Below are 25,907 nucleotides of genomic sequence, written 5' to 3' on the forward strand. Positions count from 1 at the left end.
TTTATATCACGTGGTCCATAATTCCCTGCCTCAGTGGCAATTAGGAGCTCATGTCAGGCTTATGACAAGAAAATTATATAGTGTGTGCTTTCACTGCGGCAAAAGTTTCTCTGAGGTCTGAAGAGAAAATAGACCAGGAAGGCTGGACACTTCACTGAGAGTCCTGCCTTCTCTTCTTATTGGACAGCGGTCAACTCACCCATCACTTTCTCAATCAGGGGATTTTTGGCCTTTCCTTTCCCCTACCATGGGTCCATCCTAAAGTCTGGATATATTTATCTATTCCTGGAACTGACTATTCTTTTAAAAAGAGAGGCCCAAGGAATGACATCCTCACTGATTTCCAGGACTCTAATCTTCGTTATTTAAGCTAGTGGTTTCCAACCCGGGTTGCTGGTTAGAATCACCTTCAGCGTATTTAAAACCTACCAATGCCTGTGCCTTATTTGCAGAGAGTTTGATTTGATTGGGCTATGGTGTGGCCAAGGCATTGGTAGTTTAAAAAAGCTTCCATGTAAAATAGTCATTTTACAGTGGAGAAACCTTAGCCAAGTGTTCAAAGTGAACATCACCAGTAAGGAGAGATATCGATATCATGGGCCTGATATGATGGACTGAGAAGGCACAGCATCCCTTCTGTGATATTCTTGCCAAAAGTGTATAACTTAAGTATAATCACGAGGAAATATTAGATAAGCCCAAACTGAGGGTCATTCTACAAAATAACTGGCCACTAATCTTAAAAAATATTAAGGTCACGTAGGTAAAATAAATTCTGAGGGACTGGCTCTGATTAAAGTGACTGAGGAGACAAAACAACTAAATGTGTTGTGTAATCCTAGATTGGGTCCTAGTTTAGACAAAGGACATTAGTGGGAAGGTTGATGGAATTTGAATAAAATCTGTATATTAGTTCATTGCATTCTATCAATGATAATTTATTGATTTTGATAATTGTGCTGAGGTTATACATGGCATTAATATTTGGGGAAGTTGAGTGAAAGGTATATGGGAACTTTGACGATTTTTCAAACATTTTTGAATGTCTGAAATTGTGTTAAAGTGTAAAATTAAAAAAAAAAAAAGCAATGAAAGAAGCTTCCAGCTAATTAATGAGTTGCCAGAGTTGAGAACCACTTCCCTAAGTCATCTTGCCTAATACTGTCAGACTAATCTTCTGGAAAATGCTATTTCATCCCGTTCCTGACCTTCTCAAAGCGTTCCAGTGACTGCTATCATCTGCAGGATGAAGTTCCATTTCCTTAGGCTGCCATTCAAAGACCCTGTAGCGTGGCCCCAGTCTGCTCCCTTGATCTGTGTAGTAAGACCTGAACCTGCATTTTACTTTCTCATGTCTGAATTCATTCCAATTCTTTTCCTTCTTTCTATAATACCTTTGCCGTCTTGCTCAGCCTCCTGAATTATTCTTCTTTCTAAGGTCCATTTTAGATCCTGTCTCTTCATTGAAGCCTTTTATGAGCATTTCTGTTAGAAGCAATCATCTTTCTGTTCTTTAAATTCTGGTAGATAGGATGGTGTGGAATGAAAACATGATCTTTGGATTCAGAAATACATCAGTCTGAATCCTGGTTCCCTCTTTTCCCAGTTCTTGGATAAGGGACAAGTTATTTGACTTTTTGGAGTTTTGGTTTCTCATTTGCAAAATAGGGATGATAGTACCTACTTAAAAGGGTCACTGTGAGCATTAGATGAGGTGCAAACATTAAAAGTCCCCAGCACACAGTAGGTTCTATCCTCCTGTTTGTAGCTCTCTGGTCCCCAGAGGGATTCTGGGTGGTGCAAAGACTCTTGTTAAAATTTCCTGCAGAGCCTTTAAAAGATATTTGTGTCTGATCAAGATGACACTCATTTTTAAAATTTTATTCTTTTTATTGAGGTGACATTGGTTTATAACATTATATAAATTTCAAGTGTATATCATTATATTTTGATTTCTGTATAGATTACATCATGTTCACCACCCAAAGACTAATTATAATCCATCACCATACACATGTGCCTAATCACCCCTTTTGCCTTCCTCCCTCCCGCCTCTGCCCCTCTGGAAACCACCAATCTAGTCTCTGTCTCTATGTGATTGTTCGTTGTTGTTTTTGTCTTTTACTTATGAGTGAGATCGTATGGTATTAGACTTTCTGCCTCTGACTTATCTCACTTAGCATAATACCCTCAAGGTCCATCCATGTTGTCACAAATGGCTGGATTTCACTGTTTCTTATGGCTGAGTAGTATTCCATTGTGTATACATACCACATCTTCTTTATCCATTCGTCCCTTGATGGGCACCTAGGGTGCCTCCAAGTCTTGGCTATTGTGAATAATACTGTGATGAACATAGGGGTGCATGTATCTTTACGCATTCGTGTTTTCATGTTTTTTGGATAAATACCCAGCAGTGGAATAGCTAGATCATATGGTAGTTCTATTCTTAATTTATTTTTGAATCTCCATACTGTTTTCTGTAGTGGCTGCACCAGTTTACACTCCCACTGGCAGTGTTATGAGAGTTCCCTTCTCTCCACATCCTCTACAACACTTGTTGTTTTCTGTCTTGTTAATTCTAGCCATTCTGATGTGAGTGAGGTGATATCTCATTGTAGTTTTGATTTACGTTTCCCTGATAGTTAATGATGTTGAACATCCTTTCATGTGCCTATTGGCCATCTGTATCTCTTCTTTGGAGAAATGTCTGTTCAAATCTTTTGCCCGTTTTTTAATTGGGTTGTTAGTTTTTTTGTTGTTGAGATGTCTGAGTTCTTTACATATTTTGGATATTAACCCCTTGTCAGATATATGGTTTGCAAATATCTTCTCCCAGTTGTTAAGTTTTCTTTTCATTTTGTTGATGGTTTCCTTTGCTGTGCAGAAGTTTTAGGTTTGATGTAATCCCATTTGTTTATTTTTTCTATTGTTTTCCTTGCCCAATCAGACATAATACTTGAAAATGTGCTAAGACCCAGGAGTGTACTGCCTATATTTTTTTCTAGCAGTTTCATGGTTTCAGGTCTTACATTCAAGTCTTTAATCCATTTGGGGTTAATTTTTGTGCATGATGTAAGATAATGGTCTACTTTCATTCCTTTGCATGTGGCTGTCCAGTTTTCCCAACACCATTTCTTGAAGAGACTTTCTTTTCTCCATTGTAGGTTCTTGGCTCCCTTATCGAAAATTAGCTGTCCATATATGTGTGGGTTTATTTCTGGGCTCTTGATTCTGTTCCATTGGTCTGTGTGTCTGTTTTTGTGCCAGTACCATGCTGTTTTGATTATTAAAGCTTTGTAGTATATTTTGAAATGAGGGAGTCTGATCCCTTCAGCTTTGTTCTTTTGTCTCAGGGTTCCTTTGGCTATTTGGGGTCTTTTGTTTTCCATATAAATTTTAGGGTTCTTTGTTCTATTTCTGTGAGAAATGTTGTTAGAACTTTGATAGGGATTGCACTGGATCTATAGATTGCTTTAGGAAGTATAGACATTTTAACTATGTTAATTCTTCTAATCCAAGAGCACAGAATATCTTTCCATTTCTTTATGTGTTCTTCAGTTTATTTCAACAATGTTTTATAGTTTGCAGTGTACAGATCTTTCACCTCTTTGATTAAGTTTATTCTTGGGTATTTTATTCTATTTGTTGCAAATGTAAATGGGATTGTATTCTTAATTTCTCTTTCGGCTACTTCGTTGTTATTGTATAGAAATGCAACTGATTTTTGTATGTTGATTTTGTATCCTGTAATTTACCATATTCATTTATATTTCTAAAAGTTTTTTGGTAGATTCTTTAGGGTTTTCTATATATAAAACCATGTCATCTGCACATAGTGAGAGATTCACTTTTTCCTTTCCAGTTTGGATCCCTTTTATTTCTTTTTCTTGCCTGATTGCCCTGTCTAGGACTTCCAGTACTATGGCAACTAAGAGTGGGGACAGTGGGCCTCCTTGTCTGGTTTCTGTTCTTAGAGGGATGCTTTCAGTTTTTCTCCATATAGAATGGTATTAGCTGTGGGTTTGTCATATATAGCCTTTATTATGTTGAGGTACTTTCCTTCTCCACACATTTTGTTTAGGGTTTTTATCATAAATGGATGCTGTATCTTGTCAAATGCTTTCTCTGTGTCTACTGGGATAATTATGTGATTTTTATTCTTCATTTTGTTAATGTGGTGTATCATGTTGATTGATTTGCAGGTGTTGAACCATCCCTGCATCCCTGGAATAAATCCCACTTGATCATGGTGTATGATCTTTTTGTTTATTTGTTTTTGTGAGGAAGATTGGCCATGAGCTAACATCTGTTGCCAATCTTCTTCTTTTTGCTTGAAGAAGATTGTTGCTGAGGTAACATCTGTGCCAATCTTCCTCTGTTTTATGTGGGATGCTGCCACAGCATGGCTTGATGAGTGGTGCAACATCTGTGCCTGGGATCTAAAACTGCGAATCCTGGGCTGCTGGAGTGGAGTGCACAAATTTAGTTCCTATGCCACCAGGCTGGTCCCTATGATCTTTTTAATGTATTGTTGTATTCATTTTGCTAGTGTTTTGTTGAGGACTTTTGCATCAGTGTTCATCAGTGATATTGGCCTGTAATTTTCTTTTTTTGTGATGTCCTTGTCTGGTTTTGGTATCAGGATAATGTTGGCTTTGTAGAATGAGTTAGGAAGCTTCCCCTCTTCTTCAATTTTTTGGAAGAGTTTGAGAAGGATAGATATTGTCTTCTTTGACTGTTTGGTAGAATTCACCAGGGAAGCCGTCTGGTCCTGGACTTTTATTTTAGTTTGATTAGTTTTGATCTTCTTAATGGTGATTGGCCTATTCAAATTGTCTATTTCTTCTTGATTCAGTTTTGGAAGCTTGTATGATTCTAAGAATTTATCCATTTAATCTAGGTTATACAATTTGTGGCATATAGCTTTTTGTAATATTCTAGTATAATCTTGTGTATTTCTGAGGTGTCTTTTGTAATTTCTCCTTTTTCATTTCTGATTTTATTTATTTGAGCTTTCTCTCTTTTTCTCTTGGTGAGTCTAGCTAAAGGTTTGCCAATTTTGTTTATCTTTTCAAAGAACCAGCTCTTGGTTTCATTGATTTTTTTTCTGGTTTTTTTTTTTTTTTAGTCTCTATTTCATTTATTTCTGCTCTGATTTTTATGTTTTCCTTCCTTCTACTGATTTTGAGCTTTGTTCTTCTTTTTCCAGTTCCTTTAGGTACACTGTCAGTTTATTTATTTGAGATTTTTCTTGTTTGTTGAGGTAGGCCTGTATTGCTATAAACTTCCCTCTTATAAGTGTTTTTGCTGTATCCCATAAATTTTGGCATGTCGTATTTTCATTTTCATTTGTCTCAGGGTACTTTTTGATTTCTCCTTTGATTTCTTCATTGACTCAGTCATTATTCAGCAGCATTTTATTTAATCTCCACATATTTGTGGCTTTTCTGATTTTCTTCTGTAGTTGATTTCTAGTTTCATAACTTAGTAGTCAGAAAAGATGCTTGGTATTATTTCAGTCTTCTCAAATTTATTGAAACTTATTTTGTGGCCTACTGTGTGATCTATCCTGGATAATTTTCCATGTGCATTTGAAAAGAATGCGTATTCTGCAGTTTTCAGATGGAATGTTCTGTATATATCTACTAAGTCCATCTGTTCTAATATGTTGTTTAAGGCCAATGTTTCCTTATTGATCTTCTGTTTGGATGATCTATCCATTGGTGTAAGTGGCATGTTAAAGTCCCCTACTATTATGGTGTTACTGTCTATTTCTCCTTTTCTGTCTGTTAGTAATTGCTTTATATATTTAGGTGCTTCTATGTTGGGTGCATAGATTTTTACAAGTATTATATCCTCTTCTTGGATTGTTCATTTTATCATATGTAGTGCCCTTCTTTGTGACAGGCATCTTGAACTGAATTGGGTGCTTGAGGCTTTAAGGAATTCAACTGAGATGTTTTTTTCCTGGAACCCAACTCAGTAAATAATGTAACACAATGGAGGGAGAGGGAGGGACAATGAATATCGAAATGGGAGAAAGCTGTAATGCCTCCCACATCCACCCCTTTCCTCTTAGACAGCATTGGGGGGGAGTGACTCCTTAAACCATGAGTCCTGCAGAGCAGCCCTTTTCTAATCCATTCCCTGCCCAAGTGATATGTACTAGGTGAGTCAGGTCCCCAGTGAGCTGAACACTTCACTCCCTTCTCTGCTTCCTCCACCCACACAGCTCAGTGCAGGGTGCTCTCGTTTGGCCCCAGGCCCAGGCCTCTAGTTGGTTTGAGAAGACAAGGCCAAGAGGGGCAGGCTGAGAAGGAAATCAGACACCAACAGTCATGAAAAGAGACAGGTGGGGCTGCCTCTGTTCAAAGGCCACAAAGTCTGGGTGTGTCTTATGACTGTGTCTGTGTTTGGAATCTCATCCTCTTTGTGACCATTGCAGGGAATCTCCCTCCTACTGCTTCCTTCTCATTATACTTTCTTTCCCTAGTGCACCCCTTTTATGGCCAGAGAATGGCTGTGCAAATAGTTGACAATACAGTGAACATCATTCTGGAAGGTGGATTTTGTTCAGGAGACCTCAGAAATCTTAGGGTGTCCTCTGCCCAGATTAAATTATTAACATTTATTTGGGTGGGAGATAAGGTAAAATTATTGAGTTGTGTGATGTTGGGTAAATTACTTAACTTCTCTGACTCAGTTTTTTAATCTATAAAAACGGGGATGATATCACTCATAGGATTTTTGGGGGAAGAATGCAGCTACATATAAAGCCCTTAGGATATTGCCTGGCACATAGTGAGTGCTGAGTAAGTGGGAGCTATTATAATTCTGGGATTAGGCAAAGGTGCCACCCTGATCATCCAGGGTAGGGAGGCATTTTCTAGCTGGTGTCCTGACAGCCTGGCTGGAGATGAAAATGATATGGGAAGCTTAATTTCTGAGAGTGGAAGGATTGGGTAGCAGTAACATATGCACAATATTCTGGAAAATGTCTTAATCCAAGGCAGAAATACTCAGAGGGTGTGTGGCTTCTGCCACAGTTATTGTTCCTGGGGGTCTGAGAATGTGTTCTGGAGTTAAATGGTTTTGCTGAAAGCCAAGCCTAGAAACAGGCTTCAGGGGATGTCTTGCAAATAGTATTCATCTTGCTAAAGGAATTCCCTGTTGTGGCCTGGGCATAGTTTTTGTCTTTGTAGTATCCTTATATATAAAGTGTGAAGAGAAAGACTGAAGAAGGATGAAATAAAGAAATGAATGTATAAATTAACAGGGCAGAATTGGGACTGCCATATCTAAGTTATGAGGAAGTACATGTAAGTTTTAAGTGAATATAAAAGGACTTTAAAAAAAAAAAAAAACAGCGCTCTCCATATAAATATAGTGTGCCGCCTTCAGTAGATATCAGACTCCATCCCAAGAAGCAATGAAGCAGAATCACAAGACATGGGTAGCATGACCTTCTTTGCTAAATGGTTAGACTGAGTTCAGACGAAGTCACTGAAGACAGAGTAGATAAAGGAGAAAATTGGCAAGAGTGAGAGAAAATGGGATGGCAAAGGGAAAGGATTGAAAGGAGTGTTTACTGAGGGCTCATCACATACCAGGCACTGTGTTTACTGCCTTATGTATCTTAACTTACTCTTTTACTGTCATTTCCTAAGGCAGTTAAGAGTTAATCTATGTTACAGATGAGAAAAAAGAGGCTAAGGGAGGTGAAGGGACTGGTCCAGGGACATCCAGGCACTTAATGGCAGAGCTAGGGTGTTTCACCTCAGAGCTTGTGCTCTTGTCTCTGTCTCAGAAGAAAAGTGAAAGAGGAGGAAGGCAAAGCAAATTTTTGTTGTGGGTACAGTTTAGAAAAGGTAGTTGTGGCAGGCAGAATAATGGCCTTCCCAGAACATCCACATCCTGATCCCTGGAACCTGTGAATGTTACTTGATATGGCAGCAGGGACTTTGCAGATGGGATGATGTTAAGGATCTTGAGATGGTAAGAGTATCCCGGATGATCCCAGGGAGCCCAATGTAATCACAAGGGCCCTTATAAGTGAAAGAGGGAGGCAGGAGAGTCAGGGTCAGAATGATGCTGCATGAGAAAGACTCCGCCAGCCCTCACTGGCTTTGAAGATGGAAGGGAGCTGTGAACTAAGGAGTGCGGGTGGCCTCTAGAAACTGGATCAGGTAAGAAAGCAATTTGCTCCTTGGACCTCCAGAAGTCATACCATCTGGCTGACACCTTGATTTTAGCCCAGTGAGGCCAATTTTGGACATCTGACCTCCAGAACTGTAAAAACTGGGAGAAAAAAAAGTATGTAGTTTTTTTCATTCCAGGAGGTTACAGTCTGCTACCCCAGAAAAGAGACTGGAAGAAATATGCCGAATGTGAAACAACGATAGGTCTAGATTATAGGTGGAAAATGGAATATATGTGATATTTCCTTTTTCATATTTTATCTTAATTTTCAAAAATGAAAAATTAAATATTACTTTGTGATGTTATAAACAGAGATATATTCAATGTACTGTGGGAGTGCAGTGAAGGAACCATTCACTTGCCTTTGGGAGCCCCTTCAAGAGCTCTGGGAGAGAGTGCCATTTGAGTTTGCTAAGGGCAAGGGCAGGCGAAGGAAGAGTGTTACAGGTAGAGGAACAGCTTGTGCAAGGGCAGGAAGGGAGAAATGATAGACTTTGTCTTGAGGGGAGGCATGAGGCTTTGTCCTTCAATCTAAGAGGTCCATCACTTCAGTGGATCAAACCCAAAGGAATGCATCTCTAGGCGTCAAGGAATATGGTCAGAGACCTTTTATGGGGGGAACCAAGACATTCTGGCAGCTCAGAAACATATCAAGTAGCTTTGGACTTGGTGACTGAGGAGAATGTGCTCATAAAATATTCGTTGTTTAAGGCTCAGCCTTTTCTGCTTTTTCCCTCCTCTCATTTCTTGCAGTACTGAGGTGGGCAGGGCCCTGGTCCTCAAATAGGCCCCTGTATTTTGCAGGAGGATTTTTTCCTTTGTCAAGGGGTGGATGTGTGGCTCTTAGTTTTTTTGTTTTTTGTTTTTTTCTCACCACCAATTAGGGAAATAATAGAGTGGCTCCTTTCTCTACTAATAGTCTCATAATGGAGCCATCTAAATCTCATCTTGATTCCTCTGCCTTCTAGGAAGCCAGGCCTTTTCCTGGCCCTTCTAAATCCTGGGGACTCAGAGGCCACACACAGCACCATGTGAGGGAAAAAACCAATAGCAACAAAATACAATAGCCAGGGGTAAATAAGAACTGTTGTAATTGCCTCTATTTTCTTAAAGTATGTGTTCCTTTCTCCCTTCCCCCTTTCCACCCTGATATGGTAGGGCCAAGTCCTGATCTCTGGGCACAAAGCTGCTATGGTTTGGTTCCATCCGCCAAGACAATGGGCCCATTTTTTTCTATAGTCAAAGGCCCTTGTGTTTGGCCCCAGGAGTTTCACCCTGAACTTGTGCCAAAGTTCAAGACTTCCTGTTCTGTTCCTTCCTGGTCATCTTGGAATCTGCAGGCTTGTGGGTGTGGTAGGAGGTCCTGGTTTGTGACCAGGGAAAGGGGAAGGTTGTGGAAATCCCAGACAGTTATGCTTGGGAGAGTCTTCCAGGCCTGTTGGCAGAAGAAACAGAATTGTGGGCCAGGACACCTGGGTCCTGGTGCTGGTGACTAAGCTTTCACCTGGAATGAGTAGATTTGTTTCTCTAGGCCTTGGCTTTGCCTCCTGCACAATGGGGAGTTTTGACTAGATGAACTCAAGCCCTACAGCTTGAATGCCCTGGCCATGCATTGTCTTTCCCCTTCCTCACTGGAAATCTGTATCATCCCTTCATGGTCCAAGGATCCACCATGAGATACAATAAATTTGACTAATGTCTGTATGAGAGGGGACCAACTGCCAGGTGTCATGTACCCTGTTGGCTGGCCTTTAGGATAGAGTGGAGTGGGTGGAGATTTTTGGCCTGGTGTTATTTGGGGGCTCTCTTTGGTAGTGGGAGGGGTAGGGTCTTGCCAAATTGTGAAAATCTTGACGACCAACCTAAGGAGTCTGGACTCTTGTGAGTGGGTATCTGCCCGAGGCTTTAAGTGGGAAGTGACCTGGTCAGGTCTATGTTTCAGGACACGCACTCTAGCAGCTGATTTGTTGGGAGAAGTGTGGCTGTGTAGAGTCCACATGAGAGTCTGAGATCGGAACTGGGAGGTCAGAGGGCATGGAGAGGAGGGTCCAGGAGCACCATTTGAAGAATTGGCAGGCCTTGGTGAGTGACCAGAGAGGAGGGGGTGGTGAGGAGGAGGCTTAAAGATGATTCAGAGCTGTGTTTAGTTTGGGCTCCTGGGTGGCTCAGATGTCATTAGCCCTGAGATAAGGATGAGGGATTGGTTGGCTAGGGACTAAGATGCTAAATCAGCTTTGAATGTTTAGATATGATGCCTGTGGACTCTCCAGGTGGAAAAATATTGTATAGGCATTGGGGAAAAGCTCTACAAGGAGGCTGGGGCTGGCATGAGTGAGTGGTGGAGGGTGAGATGGAGAAGAGGGGGCGAGCCCAGAGTCTGTGCCTGTGGGATACTGCTCGGCCTGGTCTCATCACAAGCCACAGGGCTGAGTCTTACTCTTCTTTAACACTTTCTCTGTTGCTCACAGTGACTTTTCAGAGTTTGAGCCCAGATACATATTCTAGGCCTGGGGGTCACATATTAATTGCCTAAAGGAAAGGAAGGACTATTGGAAAAGATAATAAAGAAAAGCAGGCAATCAAAACACATCCTATACTACACTTTAACACTCATTATAAAACATAAAAGCACATGTAAATTTAAAGTTTTGTTGAGAACACTGTGTCCACAAGGAAGAAAGGGAAAGGGTGAGACTAGGAGGGCAAAGGGGAAGAGGTAACTTAGAAGGATTAAGCTAATAGCTAGGCTACTAGGCTAGAAATCTCCTTGGCAGGCTCCTTGTAGCTTAAAAGTTACTTGACCTGTCAGTTTCCTGGTAGTAATGAGTTTTATATGTAGACATTGCAACGTGAAATACTAATAACCAAAAAGCATGGTGTGCTTACTAATTATCGTACAACTGATAACTAGTGCAACTAAGTGTGTACTAATAGAACAAGTTATAGCCAACAAATACTGTGTACTTGCTACATGCCAGGCAGTGTGCTAAACACTTTAAATAACTAGATTACATCATTTGATCTTCACAACAACACATGTGGTGGGTACTTTTATTAGCCCCATGTTACAGATGAGGGGCTAAGGTGTACTCATTTGCCTGGGGCCTTGCAGCTCGTGTGTTAGAGCCAGAATTTGAAGCCAGGCTGTCTGGGTGACTTCATAGCAGGTGCTCTTAATCTCTCAGCAGTCAGGTGGGGAAGTGATGTGGTAGGACTTCTTGTAGAGTGGTCCTCAGATCATCTGTATCAGAATTACCTAGGATGTTTGTTAAAAATTGATGTCTAGGGGCTGGCCCCGTGGCATAGTGGCTAAGTTCACGTGCTCTGCTGCGGGGGCTCAGGGTTCACTGGTTTGGATCCTGGGTGTGGACCTACACATGGCTCATCAAGCCATGCTGTGGTGGCATCCCACATACAAAATAGAGTAAGATTGGCACAGATGTTAGCTCAGGGCCAATCTTCCTCAAGAAAGAAAGAAAGGAAGGAAGGAAGGAGGTAGGGAGGAAAGAAGGAAAGAAAGAAAGAAAGAAAGAAAGAAAGGGAGGGAGAGAGAGAGAGAAAGAAAGAGAGAGAGAAAGAAAGAGAAAGAGAAAGAGAGAAAGAGAGAAAGAAAGAGGAAATTGAGATCTATAGGTCTCACCTTAGACCAGCTGAAAGCAAAATTTCTCAAACACTGATATTTGAGACTTATTGAGTTGGGGCTGGGTGTCTGGGTTCTGGAAGGCAATGGAATCTTGGAAACTTGGCTAGTCCCCACCTGCAGTTTGGGTCTTGTTCCTTGGTGAAGTTGACAATATAGTCTATGCTGCTTTCTTCATCTGGGCTATTGGAGGGGTGCATTCCATTCTGAGAGTGGGTGAAGTCATGCTGACATTAATGCTGGAGGAGGCATTTTGAGAGTATCTTTTATTCACATTTTCCTTTCACCCTTCATTTGCTCCTCTCCCCTCTATAACCTCACCCCGCCCACTCCCCAACAGGGGTGGGTTTCACTTCTCTGCCTGTGCCCTGCGTGGCTTACCACCTGGGAGGGACAGAGACAGGGGAGGGCAGGGGAACATGGTGTGGTTCGGTGCTCAGTGGGGGACGCACCCTGGGAGAGGAGCAGTTGCTCTGTGGTTCCTCTCAAGCCCAGCCAGGCTCTCACATGGAGGGGGAGCTTTCCATGAAGTTTAGCTGCTTCATGCTGAGAGTGTGATGAGGAGAGTGGAGTTGCAGCCTGGGGTGTGAAGTGGAAATCCTGTCACCCACAGTGGTGGTCTGCACATGTCCACGTCTTTTCTGAAATGGAGGGTTAATCTCCCTAAGAGCTTGGAGCCAGGTGATGCCGATAAACAGGAGGAAATGTGAATCTTTCTCTCATCCACTGACAGGTTTGCAGGGCTGATCCACTTACACTCTCTGCCTTGAGTGAGCACAACAGTGTGTTTTATACAGCTCACTTTTTTGGCTGTTCACACACCGTGGCCTTGGGGAGGTCCAGAGGTGTGGGGAGGGCCCTGGGCTGGGAGTGAGGAGAGCTGGTTCTGTGTCAGCTAAGCTACCAGTTTCCTTCGTTACCTCAGGAAAGTCACTCGCCCACTCTGCGCTTGAGTTTTCTTATCTGAAAATTGTTGGATTTGGGTAAGTTAATCGTGCGTGTTCCTTCTTGCTCTCAAGTTCTGCTTCTGTGATTAGCAGCAGGGAGGCGGGGACAGGTGTGGCAGAGCCCTGGATGCTTCTTCTTTATTTCTGTCTCATGTGCCTGCCTTCCCCCAAATGAGCAGGTAGTGAGTTCCGTTTGTGTCTCTTCTTGCACAGCTCTGTGTTTCAGTGGCCTGAAGATGCCCAGCGTTGGTGTGGTGAGGAGAGTCTCTGGAGCCTGGGGTCGCCTGGGCCCTGGGGAAGGGGGACCTGCTTGGTAGTTTCCCTGCCATCTCACAGACTTCTCATGTTTTGGTTTGATGGGACTTCCCTCCCTGTTCTCCCCCCTCCTCCACAACCTACCCCTGAGCATCACATTCAGTTTCTGGAGTGGATTATGATTGTTTGATAACTTTCCTGGCTGTTTCCTGCCTGTGGGTCCCTGAAACAAACAGCAGGAAACTCTCATAGCCTTTGGGGTCTCTGCTTCATGTTTTCCTCTTTCCCCATAGAGCCTGAGAGAACACACAGGGCACAAAGAGACACATGTGCATGCTCCCAGCATTCATATTGGTGAAGGGTGGGGTGGGGTTATATTCTTAATATTGTCTGGGGGCCGACATAACACATATGTGAACCTGTGCGGTGTCCTAATGTCCTGTATGTTGCAGCCACTTAAGACTTTAGAGTGGGTGCTATGCATGTTTGTGAGTGTATTACCTGTGTCTGGGTGTGTGCATGTGGGTCAGAGTGTGTGGTCAATGGCTGTTGATGCTGAGAGGAAGTGATTCAGGGGCTGGAGTTACTCTCTTTGTATTTCTGCTTTTGTGCAATGTACTGGTAACTTGTGTTGTCAGATCGCTTATTGAAAAGATGTTAGAAATTTCCTTAATCTGGTCTGAAATTCACCTTGTTTTATTTTTGGGTGTGTAATGTATGAAGGTGTGGGCAGGTGGAGGATGAAACACTAGACCTTCCAAACAGTCTGAGGTCAGTTCTCAGAAATTAGTTGTTGATTGTTTGGCGATCACCACCCTTGGATTTGTGAGTAGGACCCAGAGAATTTGAGAGCTTCTGTGGCAGAGATATTGTCCTGTTCTGAGAAGATTAGAGACACATTGACAAGCAGGAAACAGGTCAAATTTGTGGCTTGTTTCTATCCAATATTTAGACATTCTGACCTTTAAAAATGATTTAATTTCACTGATACTGTCACCTGCCTACCAAGTGCCAGGTGCTGAATTTTCAAAGATAAATGAAATCAATCATTATCCTCAGGAGCTAATATTTGGTCTTTTCTTGAACAAGACTTTCTGGGCCTAATTCACTCAGCATCCATCTCTGTCTCACTAGTAGCCTTTGGGATTTTCAGAACCAGATGGGTGAGGTGAGATGCTGGAGTGGCTGATGGAGGAGAGTGGGGCCAGGGTCCAGCCCTTGCACTTTCTAACTCTCCTTTTCAGGTGCACAGTGACCATGGGAAGTAGGAAACTGGGCTCCTTAAGGAATGCTGTGGTAGGTAGTGTGGTGAGGATGGCAGCTCTGGTGGTCCCTCAGCTCGTCTCTTGGCTCCTCAGGCTACGAGAGCATGCCCTCCAGCACTCCCAGAGATGGAGATTGAGTGTATTTCCTTGAGGGACTGGAAACAGGATTTGTTAGCTACTTTTAAGGACATTAGCACTGGGGCCAGCCCCATGGCTAAGTGGTTAAGTTTGTGCGCTCAGCTTTGGCAGCCCAGGGTTTTGCTGGTTCAGATCCTGGGCACAGACCTAGCACCACTCATCAGGCTGTACTGAGGCGGTGTCCCACATAGCACAACCAGAAGGACCTACAACTAGGATATACAACTATGTCCTGGGGGTCTTTGGGGAGAAGAAAAAAAAAAGAGATTGGCAACAGATGTTAGCTCAGGGCCCATCTTTAAAAAAAAAAGAACATTAGCAGGAGCAGGCAGGGCAATTTGAGGCCTTGTGGAATTGTCTCTGGGGAACTGTGGTTACTTCACTCCATTCAGAGGAGATTGGGCAGTAGCTAAGGGTGGGGCAGAGAGACAGATGCACAACAATGCTCTGAGCAACTTTTTTCTAAGGCTCCCATACTCAGCTCGTATCCCCTCCCCAATACAGCATCCTCTCCACCATGCTGAGGCACTAAGTGAACTGGGGTGAGACTCCCCCTCTCTGTTGAAAACCCATTCTGCTAAGGCTTCGTGATGCCCTTTTGTGACTTCTTTCTCCCTTCAGTACTGCCTTTGATATTCATTTTAGCCTGATGTCACTTGAGTCAAATGAGTGGGGATGGGGTGAGTGAAGTTTTTCCAGACTCCCATTCTTAGGGTAGACCCTGGGCCCTGCACATTTCTACTTCTCCAGGATGACCCTGGGAATTTAATTCTAACCTGGGTCCTATTGTAGCTCTTTTACCAGCCTAGATGCTCCCTAACTACAGTTTAACGAGAAAGAAAAACAGAGATAGAGAGAGACAGAGACAGAGAGAAGAGAGGCTTCAAGCATCAGGATGTGTTAGGTCCACATGCCTTTGCAGTCAGGTAGAGCAGACCTGGATTTAAGGCCTCGCTTTGTCCTTTTTTAACTGTGTGACCTTGGCAAGTGACGTAAGCTCCCTAAGACTCAGTTGCTTCATCTGTAAAATGGACACGATGCCCACATAATAGTTGTAATAATAGCAACATGTATTGAGCATTTACACTTATTAATTCAGTTAATGCTCATACATTTCTAGGAAATAAGTACTAGTGTAGTTTTCATCTTTCAGACGAGGAAACTGAGGCACAGAGAGGTTATTTAGCAGGCCCAAGTTAATGTAATTTGTAAGTGGTGGAGCTGGGATTCTGAACTTGGACAGTCCAACCCCAGAGCCTGTGCCCTTAACTACTGCACTAGACTGTGTAGTTCACAGAATGTTAACAGGAATGAATTGAGAATAGCATTTGAAGCACTGGGTATAGTAGGCACTGAGTAAATGGTAGCTGTTACCACCAGAGCTGAGAAGCCTGCTTCCATGTGAGCATGTGAAAGATGTGGCCCTGGGTCAGGATGAGGCAGAGAGATGGGTCCTCCTGCTGACATCGGGCTTTGCGCAGTATCAGGGCTTCTTCCAATCTAACTCTGTAGGACAGGGCTTGTTGGCAAAGTCTTGTCCCTGCCATCCCAAAGTTGCCTGACAGGCCCTGAAAGGAAAACACAGGAGCTGAAACTGGGTGGCCATAGGGAGGGGCTCCCTCCCAGCGAGCTTGTTGCTTAAGAATCACTTTTCTGATTCTGCTTCAGAGGAATCTGCCTGTTTATTTCCTGATGTCTTACCATTTGATCAGGGCTCCCAAGGAAGCTACCTTTGGAACAGAGTGGGGCTGCTGCCTAAATTGGCACAGGGTTAAAGCCAGGGAGCTAAGGAGACCTTGCAGGGGCCCAGGGAAATCCAGATGTGGGCTTCAGAGGAGGGAGTATCAGGCTGGCTCTGTTTTCCTGTCATGTGTACCTTGGCTCTCCACCGGGCCCTGGGAACGGCTCGGTCAGCAGTCAGCAGTTCCGGCACACCTGCGCCACGCCAGGCGCTGGCTGGGCTAGAGGGAGCGTGGCTCACGGCTGAAGGCTTTTGGAGGCTGAGGGACCTGGATTCCCAGGATGGCTCAGCCACTGTTTAGTTGTGTGACCTTGGCTATTTATTCATCTTCTCTGAGCCTCAGTTTTCTCATCTGTGGGAAAATTGTGAGGATCAAGTGCAATAACATACATGAAGCCCCTAGAGCAGCAACTTACATGCTGTAGGTGCTCAGTAAATGTTGTGAGCCACGGTGGGTGCAGTGGGGGATGTGGAGAAATAGAAAATACAGTCCCTAATCTTTAAGGAGCTTATAGTCTGGGTAGGGGGAGAAGCAGTAAGACAGGTAAACATAGATCACAGCATCAGGACCGCATGCTCTGTAACACAGGTCAGCAGGTGTAACGGACAGTGAGAGCTTTGGGAGTTCAGAGGTCGGAGAGCTGCCCTGTGGGCTAAGCTGGTCACAGAAGGCTTCCTGAACAGGTGCCCCTTGTGAATGTGCAACGGTTGGAGAGGAAGTTGGAGGGGCATTCAGAAAAGCGTCTGAGATGAGGCCAAGCAGCATAAGTTCAGGGGATGGAGAAGAAAACTGTTGGACTGGAACCAGGGGTTTGTGGGGCAGACTAGAGGGAGATGAGGTTCAATAGGTAGGTTGGGGCTGTTGTGAGGGCTTTGAATGCCACCCTAAGGATTTTGGGGTTTATCTGAAGATTTTTGAGGAGGGAAATGGCATTAATATTATGACCTTGATTCAGTCACTTATTCTTTTAACCTCTCTGGGTCTTGGATCCCTCATCTTTAAAGTAAGGAGTTTGGACCATGTGATTATAAAGGAGTTTCTGTAGCTAAGGAGTCTGTGATTCTGTGATAGAGGAGATTATTTTGATGAGAAAGTGCAGAATTGGGTGGAAGGGAGAAACTGGAGGCAGAGGGAGTATTTAGGAAGCCAGTGCAATGTCAAGCATGAAGCTTCTTTCTGCCGCTTGTAAGAGAGTCCAGGTGTGGGTGGGGAAGATCTTTCCTGTATGTTTTACGGACTTTGATGTTATAAATCTATAATAATTTGAGTTCTGCAAGATTCCTCGCCAGGAGACACCCGTTCTTGGGGCACCTGGAGAAGTGGGGAAATTGGTCAGCTGTTCCAGGAAAGGAGTGATTATTCGGTGGGCTTCAGGTGTATATCATTCCTATTCTGCAGTAAACCGGGAAGAATAAAAATAACAGGAGTTCCTTATTGTCCGTCTTTACATTTTTACGTGTGTAGAGATTTCCAGTTTACAAACTAGTTTCACAGGCATTGTCTCATTTGCTTCTCACCAGTCTCCTGAGGGAGGTTAGGCAGGGGCTCCCTCCATTTTATGGATGAGGAGAGGCCATAATTTCTCAGGGTCTCTCAGATCTAGGCTTCCTCATTCTCAGTGTAGTTAACTGTCTATGCTTCATGTTCCTCGGACAACAAATAGGGGCTCACTTCTTCTCTTAATTAATTCTACACACACTTATTAAGTGCCTAATATGCATCAGGTACTACACTAATTTGAGGTCCACAAGAGGACATATATTTAAGAAAAAATATTTTTGCTGATTGTAAAAGCAATATAAGCTTATTATAGAAATTTTGTAAAGTAGAGGAAAACATTCCCCTAATGGCACCTCCTGGAGACATAGATATATTTAGACTTTTTCTTTGGCCTATTTTTCTTCTTATTGAGATCATACTACATCTATAACTTTGTATACTGATTTTTCTCACTTGTTATGAGCTGTTTTCATATTACTAAAATTTTAACAAACATTTAGAAAATGTATAACATTATATTAATGGATAATGCATAACAATAATTTCCCTATTATTGAACATCTGGATTATTTCCAATTTTTTCCTCTTTTAAATATTGCTATGATAAACGTATTTTTGCACTGTTTGTTTTGCATTTCTAGTTATTTCCTGGGCTATATTTTTGAAAGCAAACAGATCATTTGGTCAAAGGAGTTACTTGAGCGCTTGATAAATATTGTAAAGTGTTCTCCCCAAAGTTGTTAGAATTATCTCTAATTCCATTGGCATTATATGAGTTGGAGTAAGGGGTTTTGAAATGGGAAAAGAACCTGTTTTCTATTGTTTTGGCAAGGGTGGCCATGAGGAAGACCTTGGGAAGATGGAACGTGCCGTTGGAGCTTGGCCCAGATGTTGCTCTTAAAGGATAGAACAGTCCTGGACAAAGACCAGGCCAAGGCGTATATTCCAGAGAGGTGTTTTTTTTAAAAAAAAGAAAAAAAGACGGAAAAAAGGTGAGTTTCAGGCAGCAGAAGAAATTCCATGGTCTCGAAATTGGAGTGTTCTCTATGTAGGGCAAAGGAGGCTGCTTCCGATTGTGCTCAGGTCAGGGTAAAGGTCAGGAGAGGAGCCTAGAGGGCAGGAAGAGAAGGGCTCTCCTCTCCTAGTGGTCAGGATTTGCTTCCATCCAGTGTTGCCCAGGGTTTAGTGAAAGGGAGTGAAGGGTAGGTCAGGCCAGACCCTTGGCAAGCTGGTTAGGGTCCTGAGGAGCCTGGATCTGTTGTCCAAGCAAGTTTAAACCTGCCACGTGGTGTGCAGTGAGGATTCTCTGGTTAGGCTTCAGTTATCCTTGGTTGAAAATTGCTGTCTTTTTAAAAAATTCTTTTATATATTTTTTCTTGTTCTTGGTCCCTACTGAAAAATTATTCAGTCTTGGCTGAACTAAGCAGGAAAGATTTTTCCGCCCAAGCATAACTAGGGTGGTTGGAAGAGCAACTCTAGAGAGCAGGTGGTGATGGCCATGGCCATCCCCTAGCCCTTTTTATAACTTTAATAGCACTATTGTGTTGTCATTATGCCTTGTTCTTTTTTTTAAAAAATTTTTATTGAGTTGATAGGTTACAATCTTGTGAAATTTCAGTTGTACATTATTGTTTGTCAGTCGTGTTGTAGGTGTCCCCCCTTCACCCTTTGTGCCCACCCCCCACCCCATCTTTCCCCTGGTAGCCACTAATCTGTTCTCTTTGTCTACATTTTTAAATTCCTTGCATGAGCGGACTCATACAGAGATTGTCCTTCTCTAACTGGCTTATTTCACTTAACATAATTCCCTCAAGGTCCATCCATGTTGTTGCAAATGGGACCATTTTGTTCTCTTTTATGGTTGAGCAGTATTCCATTGTATATATATACCACATCTTCTTTATCCAATCATCTGTTGATGGGCACTTAGGTTGCTTCCATGTCTTGGCTATTGTAAATAATGCTTATGCCTTGTTCTTTATCTGATTACATATGTAATTTCTCATGCTCCTCTGAAAGCAACTTAAGGATAGAAACGGAATTTTTATTCCTGATTTTGAAAGTATCTGGCAAGATCCTACTTATATTGTAGGTACCCAATAAATATTTATTAAATTGAAGACTTTTCCATGTGTCTCACACGTGGATTCCAGTAACTTTTCATTCATTCATTCATTCAATCCCTCAATAAGTATTTAGTTTCCTGAATGCTTACTAGATGCTAAGCATTATATTAGGCACTGGTAAACTAATGGGAATAAAAACAGAGTTTTAGTGCTTGTGATATTGTGATTTATAAGAAATATATATTTGGTCATTCAGTTGACCAAAATATGTTTCTCATATATATGTGGTCTTCGTCCACAGTTCTTGGCTCACAGCTTCTGAAACCTTTGACATTTCTTGTTTATGTTAACAAAGGTGACTTTTGGACCCAACCCAGTGTGGGGGCTGGTTGCCAAGAGAACCAACCATGTGATCAGAGGATTGGAACTTTTGGTCCCACCCCCTGATTTTCAGAGAGAGGAAGGGGGCTTGAGGTTGAATCAATGGCCATTGGCCAATGACTTAGTCAATCATACCTATGTAATAAGCGTCCATAAAAACCCAAGAGGACAGCTTGTTGATCCTTTTTGTCTTGGAGAGCTTCCAGGTTGGTGAACGCATGGAGGTGCTCAGAGAGTGGCGTGCCTGGAGAGGCATGGAAGCTCTGCTCCCCTTCCCTCATACCTTGCCCCACTCATCTCTTCCACCTGGATGTTCATCTGTATTGTTTATCATATCATGTGGCCACTGAGCACTGATTGAAAGTAAGGTTGGTACCCTTTTTCCTGTGGTCACAAGCCAGGCAAAATTGCTTTCCAGGTTAGAACTGACCTTGAAGATATTTTTTGCATGACCCTTCTCAAGATGTCTCCAAAGACGTTCTCCATCTTGTGATGAGTCTTTCTTCCAAAGTAGACAGTGGGTTCCTTTAGGGCAGGAAACGTGTGTTTATTCATTTTTGTATTCCCAGGACTTTTCACAGCATGTTACATAGTAGGTGATGCTAGATATTTGTTTTGTGAATTTGAAATTCATTGTTTTGGATTTGAAATATGTTTCGTGAAATATGTTGTATAGTTCAGTTAGGTGCTGATTTCCCTTCAGAAGCCTTTCATTTATTTTTTATTTTTATTTTACTTTTATTTTTTTTGTTGAGAAAGATTGGCCCTCAGCTAACATCTGTGCCAGTCTTCCTCTGTTTTTTGTATGTGGGATGCTGCCACAGCACGGCTTGATGAGCGGTGTGTAGATCCATGCCCATCTGAACCTGAAAAACCCAGGCTGCAGAAAGAGAGCACACGCACTTAACCACTACGCCACTAGGCTGGCCCCCTGAAACCTTTTAAATCTGTAGCCTAATGGGATACTGAACATATCTAAGGCCTGAGAAGGAGAGGAACTCTAGGACATGGGAGAAGTTAGCAGAATGGGAAGTAAGTTACTTCTCAGAAATATTTAGCAGTTGAACTGCAACAATTTCAGGAAGGTTCTGGGCCACAGGTTGTAGGTTCTTAGAAAGTCCTATTAGGGAGATTGGGAAGCTCTGGGTTCCCTTTATCACCTACCGTTATACAAAGGCCTTTCGTTTCTCGTACTTTAAACTGCGGTTGAACTAGATGACTCGCCACTTTTTCCTGATTCTTTGTCTTTTGTTTCTTTTCTTCGTTAGGAATATCCTCCTCCTTTATGCCATTATCATCATCCTTCAATTCCCTGCTGAAATGTTACAGTCTTCCTATGGAACGCTGTGGAAGAAATAGTCTCTCACTACCTCAAACATCTCAACTTTTAGACCCCCTCATGGTACTACATGCTATCTACTAGAATTATAAACGGGTTATCATATATAAATAATTTAGCTCTGCATATTCCGTAGCCAGGACCTTGTAAATGTTGAATGAACTATGTGGCTGAACTGTATTACTAACTGAGTGTGATGGTTAATTTTATGTGTCAATTGGCCTGGACCACGGGGTCCTCAGATATTTGGTCAAACATTATTCTGGGTGTTTTTGTGAGGATGTTTTTGGATGAGATTAACATTTAAATCAATAAACTGAGTAAAGCGGATTGCCCTTCCTAATACAGGTGGGCTTCATCGACATGCTTTTTCTTGCCTTCAGACTTGAACTGAAACATTGGCTCCCCTGGGTCTTGAGCCTGCTGTCCTTCAGACGGAAACTACACCATTGGCTCTCCTTGGTCTCTAGCTTTCTGACTCACCCTGCAGATTGGGAATTGTCAGCCTCTATAATCACATGAGCCAATTCCTTGTAAGTCTCTTTCCGTATATCTATCTATCTATCTATCTAGATATTTATCTATCCTATTGGTTTTGTTTCCCTGGAGAACTCTGACCAAATACACTTAGCGTCAGGATTTTAGAAATATTCTAGAGGAAGGAAAAGAGTTTTATCTACCTTTCCTGGAACTCAATTAACATGACGCACACTTTAAAAATGATGCTTAGCTTTGATACCTTTTCATCTGTGCTCTTCTCCCTTTTCCAATACTTCAGGCACATAGGACTTCAATGCTTCCGTTAGCCCTCCACAGTAATACCTGACCTAGGCAACCCTGTTCCTCACTTAAGCCCCCAGTTTTCCTTGCTGTTGAGTCCTCTTTCCAACCACGCTCCATCAAAGCTCCCAACTCAGTGTGGTAGGTTGGATGCAGGTGGCGGGGAAAAGCATCTGACTGTTCGAGTGATTCATTTATGGTTGAAAGTTCTGTAACCTTCTCAGAATCATTTGCCAAATGACTTGGATGAAATATCAAGTAGTTCAATAAAGTGGGGTGAGAATTTTAGGCAGAGTGAGGGTGCTATCTCTGAGTAATTGCCCAATGGGCAGGCAGGATCACCTTCCTGGGGTCAGTCGTAGGGCCAGCACCTCCCATGCACTTACTGCCTTGACAGATTCTTCCCCTTTCCACCTCTGAAACCACAGCTCCTCTAAAAACAACATCAAATAAGCACTCCCGCTGAGGTAGCAATGGAGATTCTACTGCTGATACAAGAAGAGAGAAAGAGGGCAACCATTTGCATGTCTCCATTGAATCTTTGTAAGTTAGCAAATACTTCTGGTTTTAAAGGGCCCATTTTAGAAGAATAGAGACTATTTTAAAGATGATGAGAAAATCAGTAGTTTTATGTCATGTGTGGCCATAAATGGAGAAAAGACTGGGTATGAGAGCAGATTTTAATGAGATATTAGAGGCTTCCTGTTTGAGAAGATGTTGGTAAGTCAAATCTGCAGTGAAGTTGCTCTGGCTTAAAGTACTTAGCACCTAGCATATGATAGGATAGATCTTCCTTCCACGTTTCCTGTGGGAAGGAGGGGCGAATTTAGGGGAAAGATCATGATTATAAAAGAAAACTACAAACTCCCTGCATCTATTTTAATATTTAAATATATTTAGATCTTTTTTATATTTTAAAAATTCTCCTTTGGACCCTATTTCTCATGCTCTGACTTCCATTCTATCACTTTCTTCCTTTTTATAGACAAATTTCTTAAAAGAGTTGTTTTCAGTCACTATCTCGATGTACTTATCTCCCATCTACTCCTCAGCATTGAGGAGTTGATTTTTTCCTCCTGTCATCATACAATCAAAACTTCTGTAACCAAGGTCTCTGATGGTGACATTGTCCCCAAGTATGATAAACCCTTCTCACCTTTGTTTTACCTGATGTCACAGGCACTCCCTACTGTTGACCACGTTCATTCTGGAACTGTTGCCATGGCCCTCACTCTGTGGCTTCCCACCAGTCTGGCCGTTCCTTTTCAGTTTGGCCACCTCCTCTGATCTGCACATCCCATAAGTGTCAGTGGTCTTAAGAGTTCTGTCCTGTGCCCTCTTCTCTTCCTATGTATATTCACCGGGCCCTTTGTGGCTTCATTTGTAATCACTCTCTCTTGAGTTGTATATATTAACTGTCTATTGGATATCTGCCTTTGAATATGCAACATGTCCCAAACTGAACTTATCTTACCTTCCAACCTGATTCTTTAAAAATATAGATATATTTTTAGTGGCTGGTACCCACAGTGATCTCTGCCAGAAACCTGGCCATGTTCTTGAGTCCTCCCTTTGTCATTCCATCATCTAGTCAGTCACTGAGGCTTCACAATGCTGCCTCCTAAATATCTCTCTAACCTGTCCACTCCTTTTTCCAACCTTACTCACACTACTGATTCAGGCCACCACCATTTCCTTCTCTAGATCACTGCAATGGTCTTCTCCTTGAATCCCCTCCTTGCCTTCAGTGTAATTCCATGCCCCCTCTAATTCATGGTCCACAGTGCAGCTAGAGTTGTCTTAGAAAGCAAAATTCTGATCATATCTTTTTCCATTATTAAAGTCCTTTAATCGTCCTGTATTGCTCCCATGATGCATTTGGTCTCTTCAGCATGGCTCCCAAGTTTTTGTCATATCACAAATTTAAAACACCTCAGTCTTCTCCAGTTTCACCTATACCAGTCCTGCCCATCATCCCACCCCAGTTCTTACACTTTATACTACAGTCACACCACACTACTTTAATTCCTTAAATGTCCCTGCTCTCTATAGTGTTGGGGACTTTGTTCTTACTCTGCCTGGAACACCCCTTCATGCCTCTTTATTTTCCTGTCAGTTTTAGTTACCCTTCAGGCCTTGGTTTAAAGCTTACTTTTTCTGTAATCCTACGCTAACACACTAACCCCAGTTTATGATCCTGCGGTACCTCACGCTCACACCTTTTGTAGCACTTACCATTCTCTCCTGAGACCACCTGGTGAATGTACTGTAAGCGTCTTGTAGGGAGGGACTCCATGTCTCATAGTTGAATTCCTGCGGCCTAGAAAAGTACCTGTCACATAATAGATGTTCAGTAAATATTTGTGCTATCAATGAATGATTTATCATAGCTACTTTGTACACGTTTCTCATTAAACCAATTGAACAAGTGATGGAGGTGGTTGAGAGAGAGCAGAGATGAGATCAAGGCCTTGATGTCAGGTTTTTTAATAAAATCAAAGCAAAATTTCGTGTTTTTGCCGTTTTACAAGCTGGCTATGGGTCTTAATGGGCTTAGGCCTTACGATTCTTTTTTTTTTTTTACAACAGCTTTATTGAGCTATAATTCATATACCATACAATTCATCCATTTAAAGTGTATAACTCAGTGGTTTTTAGTATAGTCACAGAATTGTGCAACCATCACCACAATCAATTTTAGAACATTTTCATCACTCCCCTCTTCCCCGGAAACCCCGTACCCATTAGTGACCATTCTTCATTCCCATTCCCCCACCATCTCCTCCCTCCATCCCCTGGAAACCACTAATCTACTTTTGTCTCTATGAATTTGCCTATTCTGGATGTTTCATATAAATGGAATCGTATAATGTATGGTCTTTGGGACTGGCTTCTTTCACTTTGCATAATATTTTCAAGATTCATCCATGTTGCATCATGTATCAGTGCTTTATTTCTTTTCATTGCCAAATAATATTCCACCATAGACCCCAGTTTTTTTATCCCTTCATCAGTTGATGGACGTTTGGGTTGTTTCCACTTTTTGGCTGTTACGAATAATGTTGCTTATGAACATTTGTGTACAAGTTCTTGGGTACCCATTTCTCTTGGGTATATACCTGGGAGTGGAATTGCTGAGTTATATGGAAACCTTAGGATTCTTAAGAAGAGAGGTTGCTTTAGAGAATAAGCTCACAAACACATAAACACTAATAGCTCTTGCTCTTTAATTTGTTAATTTAGCAATAGGCAAGTTGTACAGCTGGTTTTTTGAAGAACTGACAATCAAATTTCTTTGTCTAGTGTAAAGTAGCCAGTGAATGTGCAAAGTTTAATTCTCCTGTGTAGGATAATAAAGCCTTTCTTGGGTTTAAATGGAAGTGGGAGAATTTAGTGTCTGTTTCTGCCCATTTCCACTCCTGTTCCACCCCACTGCTGGACCACACAGGGCTGTGTGACAGAGGTATCCAGGAAAGCTTCGAGTGGGGGAGTGGGTCTATTAGCTGAGTTGAGCTACAATTAACTCACTGCTTCCATCTCTGTCTTTATGACAGGCATTTATTGTTCCTTTTGTATTACTGTTCTCATTGGCTCTTCTTTCCTCTTCTCCACACATCTCTGCCACCATATATACTCTTGGTTTTTTCCTGTT

At 42.3% G+C, this 25,907-nt stretch overlaps 1 long non-coding RNA gene across 3 annotated transcripts in view; it reads left to right on the plus strand.

Moving 5' to 3' along the window:
* Positions 1–8,795: 8,795 nt before the first annotated feature.
* LOC139042186 (uncharacterized) overlaps positions 8,796–25,907 on the plus strand; it is a 102,714-nt gene continuing 85,602 nt past the window's right edge. For all 3 annotated transcript variants that reach the window (XR_011498606.1, XR_011498607.1, XR_011498608.1), the window contains exon 1: positions 8,796–12,825. This is a non-coding gene — a long non-coding RNA (uncharacterized lncRNA). The remainder of the gene's footprint in view (positions 12,826–25,907) is intronic.

The sequence above is a fragment of the Equus asinus genome, chromosome 26 (assembly GCF_041296235.1).
Source record: "Equus asinus isolate D_3611 breed Donkey chromosome 26, EquAss-T2T_v2, whole genome shotgun sequence".
Taxonomy (NCBI): domain Eukaryota; kingdom Metazoa; phylum Chordata; class Mammalia; order Perissodactyla; family Equidae; genus Equus; species Equus asinus.